Source organism: Mustela lutreola, chromosome 9 (genome assembly GCF_030435805.1).
Source record: "Mustela lutreola isolate mMusLut2 chromosome 9, mMusLut2.pri, whole genome shotgun sequence".
In the NCBI taxonomy this organism is placed as follows: Eukaryota; Metazoa; Chordata; class Mammalia; order Carnivora; family Mustelidae; genus Mustela; species Mustela lutreola.
Window position 1 is genome coordinate 24,797,775 of NC_081298.1, and position 18,720 is coordinate 24,816,494.

General features: G+C 39.4%; 1 protein-coding gene across 4 annotated transcripts in view; it reads right to left on the reverse strand.

Moving 5' to 3' along the window:
• CBFA2T2 (CBFA2/RUNX1 partner transcriptional co-repressor 2) overlaps nt 1–18,720 on the reverse strand; it is a 160,525-nt gene that overhangs the window by 99,872 nt on the left and 41,933 nt on the right. The gene's annotated exons all lie outside the window — the stretch shown is intronic.

Sequence of the window (18,720 nt, forward strand, 5' to 3'; positions counted from 1 at the left end):
CCAATGCCAGCATCAACTTGCTCATGCACCTAGCCACTACCACCCAGCTAAATTGCCTCAGAATTCTGACCCACAGTAACTGCATGAAAGCAAGCATTTATTGTTGTTTTAAAAAAGCGGTGTGTGTGTGGGGGGGGGGGCTCAGATGGTTGGGCATCTGCCTTCAGCTTGGGTCATTATCTCCAGGTCCTGGGATGGAGCCCCACGTTAGTCTCCTGGCTCAGTGGAGAGTCTGCTTCTCCCTCTGCCTCTCCCCCTGCTTGTGCTTTCTCTCTCACAAAGAAGAAATAAAATCTTAAAAAAATTAAAAATTTAAAATGGCTCTTTCACTTTTGCTTCTGTTTCCCAGATTATGGATCTTAAATACCATTTTCCTCTACAAGGAAGCTGGGCTCTTGAGAAAAATAGTTGACTCCAGGTATGACGGGCAGAAAATGCATGAAATTTGTCATGTCAGAAAGCAATTAAGCTATGAAAGACTTCTGGAGTTGTGTCCATGGGACTCAGGAGCCAACCTGAAAAGGCTCCCACTAAAGTGGGATAATCTGAGCATCAAAAAACAAAAACAAAAACAAAAACCCAGTATTTGCAATGGATTAGAACACAGCAAAATGGGGGTGACTAGAGGTACACATGGTTAAGCATCCAGCTCTCAGTTTTAGCTCAGGTTGTAACCTCAGGGCTGTGAAATCAATCCCTGAGTCAGGCTCTACACTCAGCATGTCGCTTGAGATTCCCTCTCCTGCTTCCTTAGCACCCCCCCACTCATGCTCTCTCTAAAATAAATCAATCTTTAAAAAAAAAAAAAAAAAAAGCAAAATGTTTGAATTCATGAATTCATAATGTTTCCTATAAAATATGAATTGATCGGGGCACCTGGGTGGCTCAGTGGGTTAAAGCCTCTGCCTTCGGCTCAGGTCATGATCCCGGAGTCCTGGGACCAAGCCCCGAGTGGGGCTCTCTGCTCAGCAGGGAGCCTGCTTCCCTTCCTCGCTCTCTCTGCCTGCCTCTCTGCCTACTTGTGATCTGTCAAATAAATAAATAAAATCTTTAAAAAAAAAATGAATTGATCACTTTTTGGAGGATACTACAGAATCAATTCATTATTCTGAAACTAGTGAACTGAGTATTTTACTTATCTTTCTATATGAACTATACCTCTAAGTAAATCTAGAGTTGGTAAAAACCGACCCCTACTGAAAAAATTTAAAAAACTAAAATGAAAAAATCATGTATTTGCAAAATCATTCTGCTAATATCTAATGAAAAACATTAATCTAGGTCAAGATCAATTGCCACAAATACGAGATGGGAATACATGGACGTTAATGTGCCTAATGGAAGTATAAAACTGGTGAAGCATTCTTTACAAAACAGGTGATTCTGATTCAGCCTCTAGATCACAGAAGCAGTTTACAGAACATTGAGGGGAAACAGGAACATGCTAATGACAGCATGGGAATGCAATCAGGAAAAGTCCAGAATGAGAGAAAATCTATACTGCAAACAACCCAGATTTGTAGAAAAAAAAAACGAGAGAGTGGGGGAAGGAAGTAGAATAGAAGCTACACATTAGAAGAGAAAGAAAAGACTTACACACAAATGGACCATTATTTGGATTCTGATTTGAACCAACTGTAAAAAATAACCTGGGATAACTGGGAAACATTTAAAACTCATTACATATTTAATTATACTAAGGAATCATTTATTAAAACTTTTCTTAGCTACATTAATAGATTTGTGATTGTTTTTAAGAAAAGTCCTTATCTTTAAGAGTTACATTCAGAAATGTTTACTGATTAAGTTTATATGCCATCTAGGATTTCCTTCAAGAAAAGCTGAGTTGGTGATTATTATAGCTGGGTGCTTAAGTCCATATTTAGAGCTGTTTGAGATCAACACAATATAAAGTTTAAAAAGACTGGATTTCTTTAAGCAGTATGCCAAATTATGGGTGAGGTTGGCAGATGGACAGGGACAATTTTTTTAAAGTAACTCCGATAAAAAGAATTAAGTCTGACATGAGGTTTAATCTGGTACCAACATATTCATTTACCTCACTAACCACATATCCTGAGTTGATACACTGACAACTTTTTCTTCTGATACACTGACAACTTTTTTATACATTGTCAACTGTTAAAAATAAAAGATGAGAAAAAAAAAAAAAAAAAAAAAAAAAAAAAAAAAGATGAGAAGCCAACGGTGCAATATATCCGGAATAGTGAATCCAACTACTAAATTGGTTGCTATACAACATAATTTGTAAAGTAGTTTTGTATTATTTTGATGTCCTCCTATTGGGAAACTGTGATATATCTAGAATGTTGGATTTGCACTAGAGGTTATCAATATGAACTCGTGATTTTTATGTTATATTTACATTTGAATATTAAAAATACAATAGAAACACAAGCACATTCATATACTTCCTAGTTGTTTGCTGAGTGGGTCTAGAAGCAATTGCACCTTGGGAAGCCTGGGTGGCTCAGTCAGTTAAGCATTTGCCTTTGATCAGGTCATGATCCTGGGGTCCCGGGACACAGCCCCATGTCGGGCTCCCTACCCAGCAGAGAGCCTGCTTCTCCCTCTCTCCTCTCTCTGCCCCCCACCCCACTTATTTACAAATAAGTAAGAAAAATCTTTAAAAAAAAAAAAAAAAAAAAAAGGCAGCAGCACCAGCAATGACACCTTTTAACAGAACAAAACAAAACAAAAAAACCCAGCAGCAGTAATGACACCTTTTAAAAATAAACACATCTTACACCCAGATCTTCATTTCTAAACTACATTTTCTACTAAACCCTGCCTCCTTAGAGAAATGGCTGATACCAGGTGGGGCAGAGAGAGTGCAAGTTAAGTATGCAGTATTTTGTACAAGAAAGTAAAGGACTACTCAGAAGTTGGGGGGTATGTCAAAAGGGCAGTGAAGCCAGTTAGGAGGAGCTGCCATGGCCAACTATGGGACAATTTGAGCATCACAAAAATGACAGTACTGGATTGAAGCACGACATGTAAAATAAAAAGTGAATTTTTATTTTTTTATTTTTTATTTTTATTTTTTTTAAAGATTTTATTTATTTATTTGACAGAGACAGATCACAATTAGGCAGAGAGGCAGGCAGAGAGAGAGAGGAGGAAGCAGGCTCCCTGCTGAGCAGAGAGCCTGACGCGGGACTCGATCCCAGGACCCTGAGATCATGACCCCAGCCGAAGGCAGCGGCCCAACCCACTGAGCCACCCAGGCGCCCAAAAGTGAATTTTTAAAAAATTAATCACTCAGGGCATCTACCTGGCTTAAGTCAGTAGAAAATGAAACCTTTTTTATTTTTTCAGTATTCCAAGACTGTTTATGTGAGCATGAACTCCTGATCTCAGAGTCTTGAGTTCAACCCTCACATGGGCAAGGATCCTACTTAAAAATAATATTAATAGGGGCGCCTGGGTGGCTCTGTGGGTTAAAGCCTCTGCCTTCGGCTCAGGTCATGGTCCTGAGGTCCTGGGATCGAGCCCCACATTGGGCTCTCTGCTCAGCGGGAAGTCTGCTTCCCTTCCTCTCTCTGACTGCCTTTCAGCCTACTTATGATCTCTGTCTGTCAAATAAAATAGGAATAATAATAATGATAATAATCATCAAGGAAGGAAGGAAAGCTTATTTCTTCTTAGACGATGCCAACTTGCAAATACAATAGGAATACTGAAGTAGAAAACCACCACTCACTGACTAATTTAGGGGCAGCTGGATGGCTCAGTGGGTTAAAGCCTCTGCCTTCAGCTCTGGTCAGGATCCCAGGGTCCTGGGATCGAGCCCGGCATCGGGCTCGCTGCTTGGCGGGGAGCCTACTTCCCCACCCACTGCCTGCCTCTCTGCCTACTTGTGATCTCTGTATGTAAAATAAATAAATAAACTCTTTAAAAAAATTATTTAAAAACAGGATTATCTACATTGTCTCAAAATATACAAATTACTTACTTATTGATCACAGAAAGGAAAAAAATTACTTTGCAGTAGAGTAACCTGGCAGACCACCCTTAAATAAGAACAAGGCTAATATTTAACATCATGAATCACCAATATTGGGACAAACTGACATCATGTGCCTCCCTAAATAAAGCATTAAGAATACAGTATTATTGGGGCGCCTGGGTGGCTCAGTGGATTGGGCCGCTGCCTTCGGCTCGGGTCATGATCTCAGGGTCCTGGGATCGAGTCCCGCATCGGGCTCTCTGCTCAGTGGGGAGCCTGCTTCCTCCTCTCTCTGTCTGCCTCTCTGCCTACTTGTGATCTCTCTCTGTCAAATAAATAAATAAAATCTTTAAAAAAAAAAAAAAATAAAAAAATAAAAAAAATAAAAAAAAAATAAGAATACAGTATTATTGGGGCGCCTGGGTGGCTCAGTGGGTTAATGCCTCTCCTTCGGCTCGGGTCATGATCCCGGGATCCTGGGATCAAGCCCCACGTCAGGATCTCTGCTCCGCGGGGAGCCTGCTTCCTCCCCAGTCTCTCTCTGCCTGCCTCTCTGCCTACTTGTTGTGATTTCTCTCTCTCTCTCAGTCAAATAAATAAAATCTTAAAAAAAAAAGAAAAGAAAAAGAATACAGTATTACTTAAATAGCAGTTGTGCCCAAAGTCCATAATACAAATCTAATCACAAGGAAACATCAGACAACTGAGGGAAATTCCGTACATTCTGTACTCTGAAACTGCCAAGGTCAAGTAAGACTGAAAAGATAGGGAGCGGGGAGAGGAGGATATAAAAAAAAAGAAAGAAAGAAAGGAACTGTTTCAGAGTAAGAATTAAACAGAGATGACAAATGCTGTGCAGTCCTAGATTAGACTGGATTGTACTAGGGTACACAGGCTATAAAAGACATTACTGGGATGACTAACTGATGGAATGTGAATACAGTTGTGATTAGGCAATAGTATTGTTATCAATATTAAATTTCATGATTTTGATAATGTGGCTAAATAGAGGATGCATTTATTTTTAGGAAACGTACATTTAAGTATTTAGGGGCAAAAAGGGGCACACTTCCACTTATTCTCAGAGTGACTACTCGGAAAAAATTATATATACATAACGCACAATGATAAAGCAAATGCGTAAAGTGTTAACAGTGAACAAGGGTTCCTTTATGATTTATTTGTGTAAACAACTGGTGAATAAGAGTTCCTTTCAAGATTCTTGCAATTTTAAGTTTTCAATTACATAAAATAAATACTTATCAAAAAGGAAAAAAGTCCCCAGGGCACCTGGGGGGGGGTCAAGTAGCTTAAGTGTCTGCCTTCTACTTGGGTCGTAAACTCAGCATCCTGGAATTGAGTCCCACCCACATCAGGCTCCCTGCTTAGGGGGGTACTCTGCCTCTTCCTCTACCCCTCCTCCCTGCTTGTGCTCTCTCTCTCTCAAATAAATAATAAAATCTTTTTTCTAAAAAGGGAGGGAAGTCCCCATTCACAACAAAATACTTTGAAAACTTCCCTGATGAGTATCAAGAGAACATGTGCAGTATGTAGTTCATGCAGTTCTAACAAAGATGCTTATAACCATCTCTCCTTTGGTTTCTTTGAAAATCACTACTGCGAAGTGCCTAGGTGGCTCAGTTGTTGAGCGTCTGCCTTCTGCTCAGATCATTATCCCAGGGTCCTGGGGTCGAGAACCACACTGGGCTCCCCGCTCAGCAGGAAGCCAAGTTCTCCCTCTCCTACTCCCCCTGCTTATGTTCCCTCTCTCTCTCTGTCAAATAAATAAATAAAATCTTTAAAAAAAGAAGATCACTTCTTAAAAAAAAAAAAAATTACCTAAAAAAAGAAGATCACTACTGCCACGATGATTATAGACACTGAGTCATTTTACATGGTTATTTGTAGTCATGTAGTGTTCATTTTATACCTATTAATATGCCACTGCTAAAAAACAAAGCATAAGAAATTTAAATATAGAATGCAAATTAAATTTTAATAAATATTAATTAACAAAAACAATTTTACAAATACACTTTATATCCAGATCTGAGTTGGGAGTCATCGAATCAAATCTCTATCTAGCACATAAAGATGATTCTAGATCTTCAGTGATGTCAAAAGAAAAAGAAAAATAGGGCACCTGGGTGGCTCAGTCTGTTAAGCCTCTGCCTTCTGCTCAGGTCATGATCCCAGGGTTCTGGGACTGAGTCTCACATCACGCTCCCTGCTCAGAAGGAAGTGGCTTCTCCCTCTCCCTGGGCTCCTCCCCTCTGCTCGTGCTCTCTCTTTCTGTCTCAAATAAATAAAATCTTTTTGAAAAAAGAAAAAGAACTCAAAAAAGAAGAAGAAGAAGAAGAAACACTGATGCTTATAGTCAATTTGCTTTTCACTGGGGATAGTTTTTTTTTTTTTTTAAGATTTTATTTATTACACGGAAAGAGAGAGATCACAAGTAGGCAGAGAGGCGGGGGGGGGGGGGGGCAGGCTCCCTGCTGAGCTGAGAGCCTGATGCAGGGCTTGATCCCAGGACCCCGGGATCATGATCTGAGCCAAAAGCAGAGGCTTGACCCCCTGAGCCACCCAGGCACACCTGTGGATAGTCTTTACAAGCATACCTGGAATCCTTCTTAATTTGTCATTTAAAAACAAAACAATATTGGGGCACGGAGGTGGCTCATCTCGACTATCTCCTGGTTTCAGGTCAGGTCATGATCTCATGGATCGTGGGCCCAACACCTTCATGGGACTCTGTACCAGCCAATGGGGAGTTTGGTTGAAAAAGTCTCTCCCTCTGTCCCTCTCCCCACTTTCTCATGCAAGCTCTTTCCTTTTTTTTTTTTTTTTTTTAAAGAATTTATTTATTTATTTGTGTATCAGAGAGTGAGTATGTGCACAAGCAGGGGGAGCGGCAGGCAAAGGGAGAAGCAGACTCACTGTTGAGCCAGGAGCCCGATGCAGGACTCAATCCCAGAACCCTGGGATCATGAACTGAGCCAAAGACAGATGCTTAACCAACTGAGGCACACAGGCACCCTAAAATAAATATTAATATATATATGTATCACATACACATATATATTATTTCAATTATCAGATTACAAAAAGCTTGGTTTTTTGAAAACTTAAACACTATAAAATTTAATCTATACTTTACCCAAAAACCAAAGCAATCTTTTTATTTTTATAAAGAATCATGTTTTGGGAACCTGGCTGGCTCAGTCAGTGAAGCACCCAACTCTTGATTTTGGGGGTTATGAGTTCAAGCCCCACACTGGTGTAGGTATTACTTAAAAATAAGATCCTTCTGGGGACCCAAAAAAAAAAAAAAAAAAAAAGAATCATGTTTTAATAGAAATGTAAAATTAACAAAAGTGTAAGTGTAGCAGGTTAAATTAGGGAAAGTAAAAAATTTAATATTATTAAATAAGAAAATAATTATAAAAATCTTAAAGACTGTATTTTAAATGAAAAATCACTTTAACTGGATAAAAATCACTTTTTAAAAAATCACCTTTTGGGGCGCCTGTGTGGACTAGTCGGTTAAATATCTGCCTTTGACTGGGGTCATGATCTCAGGGTCTTGGGATCCTGCCCTACATCAGGCTCCCTGTTCAGTAGGGAGTCTGCCTCTCCCTCTCCACCTGCCCCACCCCTCACTTGCACTTTCTCTCGCTCCCTCTCAAACAAATAAATAAAATCTTTATAAATAAAATTTTTTAAGGTTTTATTTATTTGTTTGACAGAGAGACATCACAAGTAGGCAGAGAGGCAGGCAGAGAGAGAGAGAGGAGGAAGCAGGCTCCCTGCTGAGCAGAGAGCTGGATGCGGGACTCGATCCCAGAACCCTGAGATCATGACCCGAGCCGAAGGCAGCGGCTTAACCCACTGAGCCACCCAGGCGCCCTTTAAATAAATTTTTAAAAATCACCTCTTGGGGCACCTCAGTGGCTCAGGTGGTTAAGTGTCCGACTTTGTTTTTCGTTTTTGTTTTTAAAATGTTATTTATTTATTTGTGGGGGGTAGTACAGGCATGAGAGAGGGAGCACAGGCTGGGAGAGGCAGCAGATAGAGAAGGAGAAGCAGATTTCCCTGCTGAGCAGGGAGCCCCATGCAGTGCTCAGTCCAAGGATGCTGGGACTATGACCGGAGATGAAGACAGTCATTTAACTGATGAGCAACCTAGGTGCCCCATGGGTCTGACTCTTGATTATAACTCAGGTCACAATATCTCAGATCACAGTATCTCTGCTTAAGATTCTCTCTCTCCCTCTGTCCCTCTCCCCACTCCCTCTCAAAAACACAAACACCTCTTTAAAATCTACAATACAAAAATTAAATCATCTTGGGACACCTGGTTAAGCATCTGCTTTTGGATCAGGTCACGATCTCAGGGTCCTGGAAATCAAGCCCCCTGTCAGGCTCTCAGCTCAGCATGAAGCCTACTTTTCCCCCTCTCTCTGCCTGCCGCCCCTCTCCTTGTGCTCCCCCTGCTTGTGTGCTCTGTCAAATAAATAAAATCTTTAAAAGAAAAAATATGAAATCATCTTTAAAAAGCCCTTTGAGAGAGTTGCAAGACTGCATAATGAGAGTTTTCAAGTCTAACAAAATGATTACTTACAACATTTAGAAATGATTATTTACAACAGAGATCAGCAAAATATAGCCCGCTCACGGTTTTGGTAAATTAAGCTTAACTGGAATAAAACTATGCCCATCGCGGGCGCCTAAGAGGCTCAGATGGTTAAGCATCTGACTTCAGCTCAGGTTATGATCCCGGGGTCCTGGGATCAAGTCTTGCATCGGGCTATCTGCTCCTTGGGGAGCCTGCTTCTCCCTATGCCTCTGCCTCTCTCTAAATAAATAAAATCTCTTGGGGAGGGGCGCCTGGGTGGCTCAGTGGGTTAAAGCCTCTGCTTTTGCTTTTGGCTCAGGTCATATTCTCAGGGTCCTGGGACTGAGCCCCGTATCGGACTCTCTGCTCAGCAGGAAACCTGCTTCCCCCACAACCACCCCCGCCTGCCTCTCTGCCTACTTGTGATCTCTGTCAAATAAACAAATAAAATCTATAAATAAATAAATAAATAAAATCTCTTGGGGCAGGGGGAAGACTATGCCCATTACTTTACACTGTCTTTCTGTAGCTGTTTTCCCATGACAAGAGCAGTTGGGACAGATATTATGTAGCCCACAAAACCAAAAATGTTAACTATCTGGCCTTTACAAAAACCTGTGTTGAACTTTAATTTATACCAACAGGGTAACTTTGGACCAACTCCAACATTTATTAGGGCATTATGTTAGGCACTGAAGACAGCACAATGAATAAAAATATAGTCCTTGCCCACAGGCAGCCTGCAGTCTGTTAGAAAAGACTCTAATTATCATACAAGTAAGTGTGTAATAAACAGTAAAGGCTAGAAAAGAAAAAAAAAAAAAAACCCTCAAGAAAATAATTAAGAGAACTATGGCCTCACATTAGGGGACAGAGGGAGGGTTAATGAGGGTGTATTATATAGGAGTATATTTTGATGAAGTCAAACTCAGAGGAGTAATAAGCCAGGCCTTTAAAAAAAAAAAAAAAAAAAAAACGGAGAATATTTCAGTCAGAGAGAACAGAAGAGATGGGAAGCTGCATGGCTAGACTAAGGAACTGGAAGGAGGTCACCATGACTAGGTAGCATTAAACCTGTAGAAAGAAAATGGAGGAGAATGAAAAATAAGGAGACAGACCACACAGAACACCACTGAGCGTGAGTAGGCAGACAAGATATATACCAATCTGTCTCAGTTTCTATACGTCGGATAATCTTGCAAACTCCTACGAAGTCAAAGGCTATCTTACTCATCTTTCAGTTCCACAGGCTTTTACAATGAATGCTTAAAGTTTGAAATATACAACTGATCAGAAAATGGAGTGTCTTCCTTTTTAGATCATCTACAGCAAACAGTTTAAGAGACACTGATTTTCTCTCATCATTCAATGGAAAGAGCCTGGGTAACTGTTCAGATTCAGCTATAAATGAGTTATCTAAATCATTAGCCCACTGATCTGTCAAATTAGAGGACAGGACTAGGTATTACAAGAAGTCCCCTACAGCTTTCTTTCTTGCTTAAGCTTCTTTGTTTCTTTGTCTTATTTTAAACTGACCATGTGCTATAGTAAGATTATCATTAAATTAAGTAATCCAAAATAAAAGAGGTTTGAGGCTCTCCAGAAGTGAGATATTCTAACTTTCCAATTTACATGACAACATATATTGTTTTATTAGCTATCAAGTACTTCATAAATTGCTGAGTATTTGCTTTACATACTTAATATTACAAAGCCTGGAGGAATTTTATGTCAACTTAAAAACAAAGTTAACTTTTTTTAAACTTTTTTTTAAGTCAACTTAAAAAAAAAAACAGAAAAGCAATCAAATTCACAAGTGATCTTGAAAACAAAACTAAGAAACAATTCTCTCGATGTTTGAGTCATCAGCCCTTATGGGACACAAGTCAGACAGCAGCAGCTGTGGATCATCATTTAAAATCAAGAATTCAATTTAATTGTGATAGCAGATTTTTAAAAGTTGATGAATCAGAAGCACAGAAAATAAATGAAGCAGAAACTCTCATTTGCTGGAATAAATCAACATATAATCCTATATTCTAAGGCATAAGGAACTGTATCGTTACTCTTCCCGAACCAGACTACCAACCAATTTCCTTCACTATGAGTACTTCTATCAAATAAGCTCTTCTCTGTACACCTGGAAAATTATTCATCTTTAAAGACTTATCTCAAGGGTTTTCCTTTTGGGAGAAACCATTTCCACAGCAAGCAGGGAGAGGTCATAGTGGGCCCACCTAATACTATCCTTGAGGCCTGACAGTATATAATACCACACTGGAACTTAACATTTTCAGTTATTTGTTGACCTATTCCTCCATTAATATTCTGAGGGCAGGGGTACGTCTTGATCAACATATTTAATGTTTATTTCTTAAATAAACTAAAATATCCTATTTGTTTGAAACAAATTCAGTAAGAACAAAACACAGATATTAGCTTTAGAAAGAACTGAATCTCAGGGCACCTGGGTGACTCAGCCCGTTAAGAGTCAGACTTTTTTTAAGTTGACAGAGAGAGAGATCACAAAACGTAGGCAAAGAGGCAGGCGGGGGTGGGGGGGTAGCAGGCTCCCCGTTGAGCAAAGAGCTCGACATGGAGCTTGATCCCAGGACCCTGAGATCATGACCTGAACCAAAGGCAGAGGTTTAACCCACTGAGCCACCCAGGCACCCCAAGCATCAGACTCTTGGATTTCAGCTCAGGTCATGATCTCAGTAGGGATCGGCACTATGCGTGGCTGTGGTCTAGGGCTCCTTGCTCAGTGGGGAGTCTCCTTCTCCCTCCACCCCAACCCCGCTTGTGTGCTCACTTGCTCTATCTCCCTCAAAAAATAAAATCTTTAAAACAAAAAGAGAAAGAACCGAATCTAGCTCCTTCATTAATTAAGATAGGACAAGGAAGGATAAGGTCTGAAAAAGCTGAATAAAATTTCTATTAGTTATAATGTAGTCAAATCAAATCATGTTCTCTTCAAGAATTTTTGTAAGACCGGGACACCTGGGTGGCTCAGCTCGTTAAGCGGCTGCCTTCGGCCTGGGTCATGGTCCCAGGGTCCTGGGATTGCGTCCCATATCCAGCTCCTGGCTCAGCAGAGAGTTTACTTCTCCCTCCCACTTTGCCTGCTGCTCTCCCTTTCTGTTTAATGAATAAATAAAATCTTTTAAAATTTTCTTTAAAAAAAAAAAAAAGAATTTTTATAAGACCTGCTATTTTTGAAACAGCAGAAACTTTTAATAATTTCAAGACTACTTTGCTAATAATAATTAAAAACTACTAGCCCAGAGCTGGTTTTCCCAAACATTGTGACCATTTTTGCTATTCCTGCTCTGTCCCAAGTAAGACACCATTCACCCTAGGAGTATATTACCTATTTGCAAGGACTATATAAAGCACTGAACTTGTCAAGTTATTAGTAGCTACAGCTCTTACTAGATTTCAGAAAGCTTTATGTGAAGAACAAAAGTGGATGTTCAAGTTCTTCTAAGATTTTAAGTCAGATACTTTCTTTTTTTTTAAGATTTTTATTTATTTATTTGACAGAGATCACAAGTAGGTAGAGAGGCAGGCAGAGAGAGAAGGGGGAAGCAGGCTCCCTACTGAGCAGAGAGCCCAATGCGGGGCTCGATCCCAGGACTCTGGGATCATGACCCGAGCCAAAGGCTGAGGCTTTAACCCACTGAGCCACCCAGGGGCCCCTAAGTCAGATACTTCTTGAACTCTATTTTATAAACTTAAAACCAATGACAAGATTTCCTTTTTGATAGCTAAGTAGTATTCCTGTGTGTGTGTGTGAGTGAGAGAGAGAGAGAGAGAGTCTGTGTATGTGTGTGTGTGTGTGTGTGTGTGTGTGAACACACCGTATCTTCTTTATCCATTCATCTGTCAATGGACATCTGGGCTCTTTCCATAGTTTGGCTATTACAGAAATTGCTGCTATAAACATTGGGGTGTAAGTGTCCCTTCAGATCACTACATTTATATCTTTGGGGTACATACCCAGTATTGTAATTGCTGGGTCATGGTGTAGCTCTATTTTCAACTTTTTGATGAACCTCCACACTGCTTTCCAGAATGGCTATACCAACTTGCATTCCCATAGCCAAGCTGATTTAAATGGTAATTTCTCCTGATATTTTGCGATTATGCTTTTACCAGGAATTCGTCTGTTTAGAAAGATTATAAAAACACATTCCTACATATGTTCTTCTATGTTCTCATGATTTGATTCTTCTAATTGATTAAGTCAAAACAGAATTTGATGTATCAAGTTTGCGATTAAAATACCTGAAGTACCTTATTAAGAGTAGTTTACCTACTGCTGAAGCCTGTTACCCAGAAGAAACTGAAGTCTAAACACCATGACTCACCAAACTGCCAGTTCTCAAGGTATAGCAAATCTACAGGTAAAGATTAAAACACACAACAGGCCTAGCACTTATACAACAGATAGAATAATCCAGAGATACTATCTTCCTTATAAATTTCCCACTTTATATATTGGGATTATTTCCTCTTTTTACTCTTCAGTAAAGTGTTTCTGGTTTTATAACAAACGTTAGTAGGAAAATATTCACTCCAGAGAGTTTCTGCAACTAGCTTTGTCGGAGTTCCTTCATTCAAATAGTGGGAGTGTCTACATGGAGTGCTTTATGCACCTAAATTAACATTCTGCCAAGCAGACTACTTCCTGTAGGAAAAATGAGACATAAGAAAATTTAAACCATTCAGTATTTTAAGCACACAGTCAACATCTCTGTTGGAGAAACCAAATATTAAGGTTAAAACTTTTCTACTTTTATAAAATAACTTCAGAACCTACAGATAAATATAATTCATAAATCCTGCTGGAAAATCCCTATAAATTCTTTAGTTCACTGTAATTATTCCTCTGCATTTTCTTTTTCTTTTTTTTTTTTTTTTAGAGGAGGCTGGACGGGCAGAGGGAGAGAGAATCTTAAACAGGTTCCACACCAGTGTGAAGCCCCTACAAGGGGTTTCTCTCACAACCCTGAGAGCATGACTTGAGCTGGAATCACAAGTCAGAGCTTAACCAACTGAGCCACACAGGAGCCCTTACTCTACATTTTCATAGAAAATTTCACTTTTACCACATTCCCCAAAAATTATCTTAATAAATGAGGCCTGATATTTCAAACTTTCAACAAATTCTCTGAAACAGAGAGGGAATATTAATTTATTTTCCTTTGCTATTACAAGCAGTAAAATTTAGCTGCAAAGAACATATATCCAAACAAGTCTTGGTAAGCTAAAGTAATTTTCTGGAGTAAAAAAACTCAAAATCACATCAAGAGAAAATTTATTTTCCTTTAGTTTTTAAAGCATGACCACTAAGGCCAAATTTTATAACCTGCACTAATTATTCTCATTTTTTAAATATAAAAATCATTACAGAAATGTCTGTTCTGTTGGGGCGCCGGGGTAGCTCAGTGGGTTAAGCCTCTGCTTCCAGCTCAGGTCATGATCTCAGGGTCCTGGGATTGAGCCTCGCTTTGGGCTCTCTACTCAGCAGTGAGCCTGCTTCCCCCCTTGCTCTCTGCCTGCCTCTCTGCCTGCTTGTGATCTCTGTCAAATAAATAAATAAAATTTTTTTTTTTTTTTAAAGATTTTACTCATTCATTTGACAGACAGAGACCACAAGCAGGCAGAGAGAGAGAGAGAGGAGGAAGCAGGCTCCCTGCTGAGCAGAGAGCCCAACACGGGGCTCAATCCCAGGACCCTGAGATCATGACCCGAGCTGAAGGCAGAGGCTTTAACCCACTGAGCCACCCAGGTGCTCCAATAAATAAAATCTTAAAAAAAAAAAAAAAAAAAAAAAAAAGTTTGTTCTATTATATCACTGCAAATATTCAAAAAAAGGAAAGAAAGTGTCTGTAATATAGACTATAAAGATGTATTTAGCCATCCCATTAAAGGTTTATGTATGAGTAACTATCTCCTCCCTCAGACAAACAATTTAAGAGGAAGAAAGTTCTCTTATCATTTTCCAATTATTATTAAGAGTCTGTCACATGGTAGGTATGCACAGAAGACTCAAGCCTTGTGGGACATTTAACAAAACATCCTCCTACAGTAATGCTTTCATTATTTAAATTGGCACATGGCAGATTATGTTAACAGATTTATTGACTAACTCTAATCATATTTCCTCAGTTGGCATCAATATGATATCTACTATTTACGTTTCCTTCAACACTGGATATTTGTTCAAAATTCTTCCATATTTGATTTCCACCACAGAATTTGGGGTTTAAATGAAATTTAGGTTTTATGGTAAACTACAAAAGATAAAGAAATAAAACAACCCTAATGAGAGCTAAAATCACTTGGTTTGTGAATCTGACTTATAAATCAAAACATTTTGGGACGCCTGGGTGGCTCAGTTGGTTGGGCGGCTGCCTTTGGCTCAGGTCATGATCCCAGCATCCTGGGATCGAGTCCCACATCGGGCTCCTTGCTTGGCTGGGAGCCTGCTTCTCCCTCTGCCTCTGCCTGCCATTCTGTCTGCCTGTGCTCGCTCTCCCCTCCCCCTCTCTCTGATAAATTAAAAAAAAAAAAAAAATCTTTAAAAAATAAATAAATCAAAACATTTCTTTTTATTTCAAGGAAACAGAACATTTCTGTAATTAAACTGTTCCACAGCAAGGAATGAAGATCCAAAGTGACCTAATAATATTTTTCGAAGATTATTCATGTCATCACCTTTTCTGGCACATGGCTTTTCTATTTCAATGTTTTATGTAAGTTTTATTTGGTTCAAAGCACAACACAAGATAGCGTTCTTTTTAATAATGTTTCCCAAAATTTAAATGTCTACTACACAAAGATTTTGAATTACATGTATTAAAACCAAACAAAAAATATGGAAAATATGGTTAACTTCATTTGTTTGTAGAAAGCAAACCACAAACTGTACACTTCATGAGACCAGAGATAATATGTCTTTACCTTGCTTCCTATTCTATTCATTTATTCATTCATTAAACAAATATTTATTAAGTATCTACCATGTCCAACGTTCTGGGCAATGGAGATCTATCACTAAACAAAACAGACAAAAATCTGTCCCCTTTGGAACATCATTCCAACAAGGGGAGACAGAAAATAAGCAAAGTAAGTACCTGAAAGGTGCGCCCGGGTGGCTCAGTGGGTTGAGCCTTTGCCTTGGGCTCAGGTCATGGTCTCAGGGTCCTGGGATTGAGCCTTGCACTGGGCTCTCTGCTCAGCAGGGAGCCTGCTTCCCCCCTCACCCTCTGCCTGCCTCTCTGCCTACCTGTGATTTCTGTCAAATAAATAAATAAAATCTTAAAAAAAAAAAAAAAAAAACCAAGTACCTGAAATATGGTATGTATCAAGAAGTGGACTGATAAAGGGGGATGGAGAAGGCAGGGTGCCATTTTACTTATTTATTTATTTATAAAAGACTATTTTTAAGTGATCTCTATACCCAATGTGGGGCTTGAACTTACAACCCCAAGATCAAGAGTCTAATCGTCTTCTAACTAAGCCAACCAGGCACCCCAGGGTGCCATTTTAAATTATGTAGCTGGGTTGGGCTCACTAAGAAGGGAAGAAATGATTGAGATAAGGAGAGAAAAGAGAAGTCTAGGTCAAGTCCTGACACAAAACAAGGACTGGAGTATTCAAGGAACTGCGAGATCCATGTGGCTAGAGCTGGAAAAGTAATAGGGTATGATTTGGGAAGGGATGGGGGAGGGTGGAAGACCATAGAAACCTTGAAGGTCACTGGGAAAAAAAAAAATACAACACAACATTCGGCATTATTTTAAGTAAAATGGGAGTCATTAACTAGGATCTACGTAGAGAATTTACAATACCTAACTAAACTGGATCACTCTGAGAATAAAATTAAACAAAATGAAATCACATAAAGTAAAAAAACAATGGACCACTCTGGCAGCTATGGTCAAAACAGACGGTGGGGTAAATCAAAGGAGGGACACAACTAGCATGCAGCTCCAATAAGCCAGGTCAGAGGTATTTGATCACAATGGGAGGAGAGAAGTTCAGATGTTATTCAGATTCTGAATATATTCTAAGATGGAACAAACAGCATCTCCTGACTAATTAGAAGTGGGTAATGAAGAAAAAAAAAAGTCAAGGTTAACTCTAAGATTTCTGACTAGGTAACAAAAAGAAAAAACAGGGCGCCTGGGTGGTTCAGTGGGTTAAGCCTCTGCCTTCGGCTCAGGTCATGATCCCAGGGTCCTGGGATCCAGTCCCACATCAGGCTCTCTGCTCAGCAGGGAGCCTGCTTCCTCCTCGTTCTCTGCCTATTTTTGATCTGTCAAATGAATAAATTAAATCTTAAAAAAAAAAAAAAGAAAGAAAGAAAAAGAAAAAAGAACAGACAGGGGCGCCTGGGTGGCTCAGTGGGTTAGAGCCTGTCTTCAGCTCAGGTCATGATCGCAGGGTCCTGGGATGGAGCCTGGCATTGGGCTCTCTGCTCAGCAGGAAGCCTGCTTCCCCCAACCCCCGCCTGCCTCTCTGCCAAATAAATAAATAATCTTTTTAAAAAAATAGTTTGAAAGTATTTTTATTTTTCTAATTTAAAAATTAATATTTTCATATAGATACTGTGTCAGTCAAATAAATAAAAATTTTAAAAGAAAAAAAAAAAGACAAACTGGACTTAATGAAAAATTTTAAACTTTGTAAATCAAAAGAAACCATCCAGAGTTAAAAAGGCAACCCAGAGAATGGAATACTTGCAGATCATGTATCTGATAAAGGATTAACATCCAGAATATACAGTGAACTCCTAAAATGCAACAACAACAAAACAATCAGATTTAAAAATGGGCCAAGGACATCAATAGACATTTCTCCTAAGAAGATATACAAAATTCTGGTGCATTATTGATAAGAATGTAAATGGTATAGTCACTGTGGAATATAGTATGAAGGTTCTTCAAAAAATTAAAAATAGAATCACCATATATCCCAGCAATTAACTGCACCTCTGGTTATATATTAAAAAGTATTCAAAGCAGGGTCTTGATGAGGTATTTGTACACCCATGTTCATGAAAGCATTATTTACAACAGTTAAATGTGGAAGTCAGCTAAGTGTCCAATGATGGATGAATGAATAAATAAAATGTGCTATTTATGTACGATGTATTATTCAGCCTTAAAATGTAAGGCGATTCTATAATATGCTACACAACATGATGAACCTTGAGGACATCCTAAGTAAAATATGTCAGGAACAAAATGACAAAATACTGTATGATTCCACTGTTACACTTATCCAGGGTACTTAGAGTTGTCAAAATCATTGAGATCTAAAGTTGCCAGGGGCTGGGAGGAAGGGAAGAATGGGGAATTACTGTTTTAAAAGTTAAGGAGGGGTGCTGCGTGGCTCAATTGGTTAAGCTTCTGCCTTCGGCTCAGGTCATGATCCAGGGCATCAAACCCCATACCAGGCTCCTTGCTCAGCAGGGAGCCTGCCTCTCCCTCTCCCTCTGCCTGCCTGCCTGCTGCTCCCCTTGCTTGTGCGCACACTCGCGCTCTCTCTCTCTCTGTGTCAAAGAAATAAATAAAATCTTAACAAAAAAAAAAAAAAAAAAAAAAAGGAATGCCCTGTTCCTCTGATCAAATTCAGCTTCAGATTCAGCTCCTACTACCTTCTCCTTGAGAACTTCCCAGGTTCTCTAGTCTCTGTTCATCTCTCTCTTCTCTGAACTCCAATAATCGTCTGCTTTTACCATATACAAACCTTTTGTTCGGTCCTACATCACATACTGTCTTGAATGTTCTCTTAGTTGTTTTATGAATTTTTTTCTTTTTTAATGTAGTAAAAGTTTTTATGGTTTTTTTTTTTTTTTAATTTATTTGACTGATAGACACACAATGAGGGAGGGGACACAAGCAGGAGGAACAGGAGAGGGAGAAGCAGGCTTCCCGTTGAGCAGGGAGCAGAATTGTAGGATGGAGCCCCATTTTGGGCTCTGTGCTGAGTGTGGAAACTGCTTGGGATTCTTTCTCCCTCTCTCTCTCCTTCTGCCCTTCCCCCTGTTCACATGCACAATCTCTAAAAATTAAATAAGTAAATAGATAAATCAGGGCTTTAAACCATGTGGGCCCAGAGC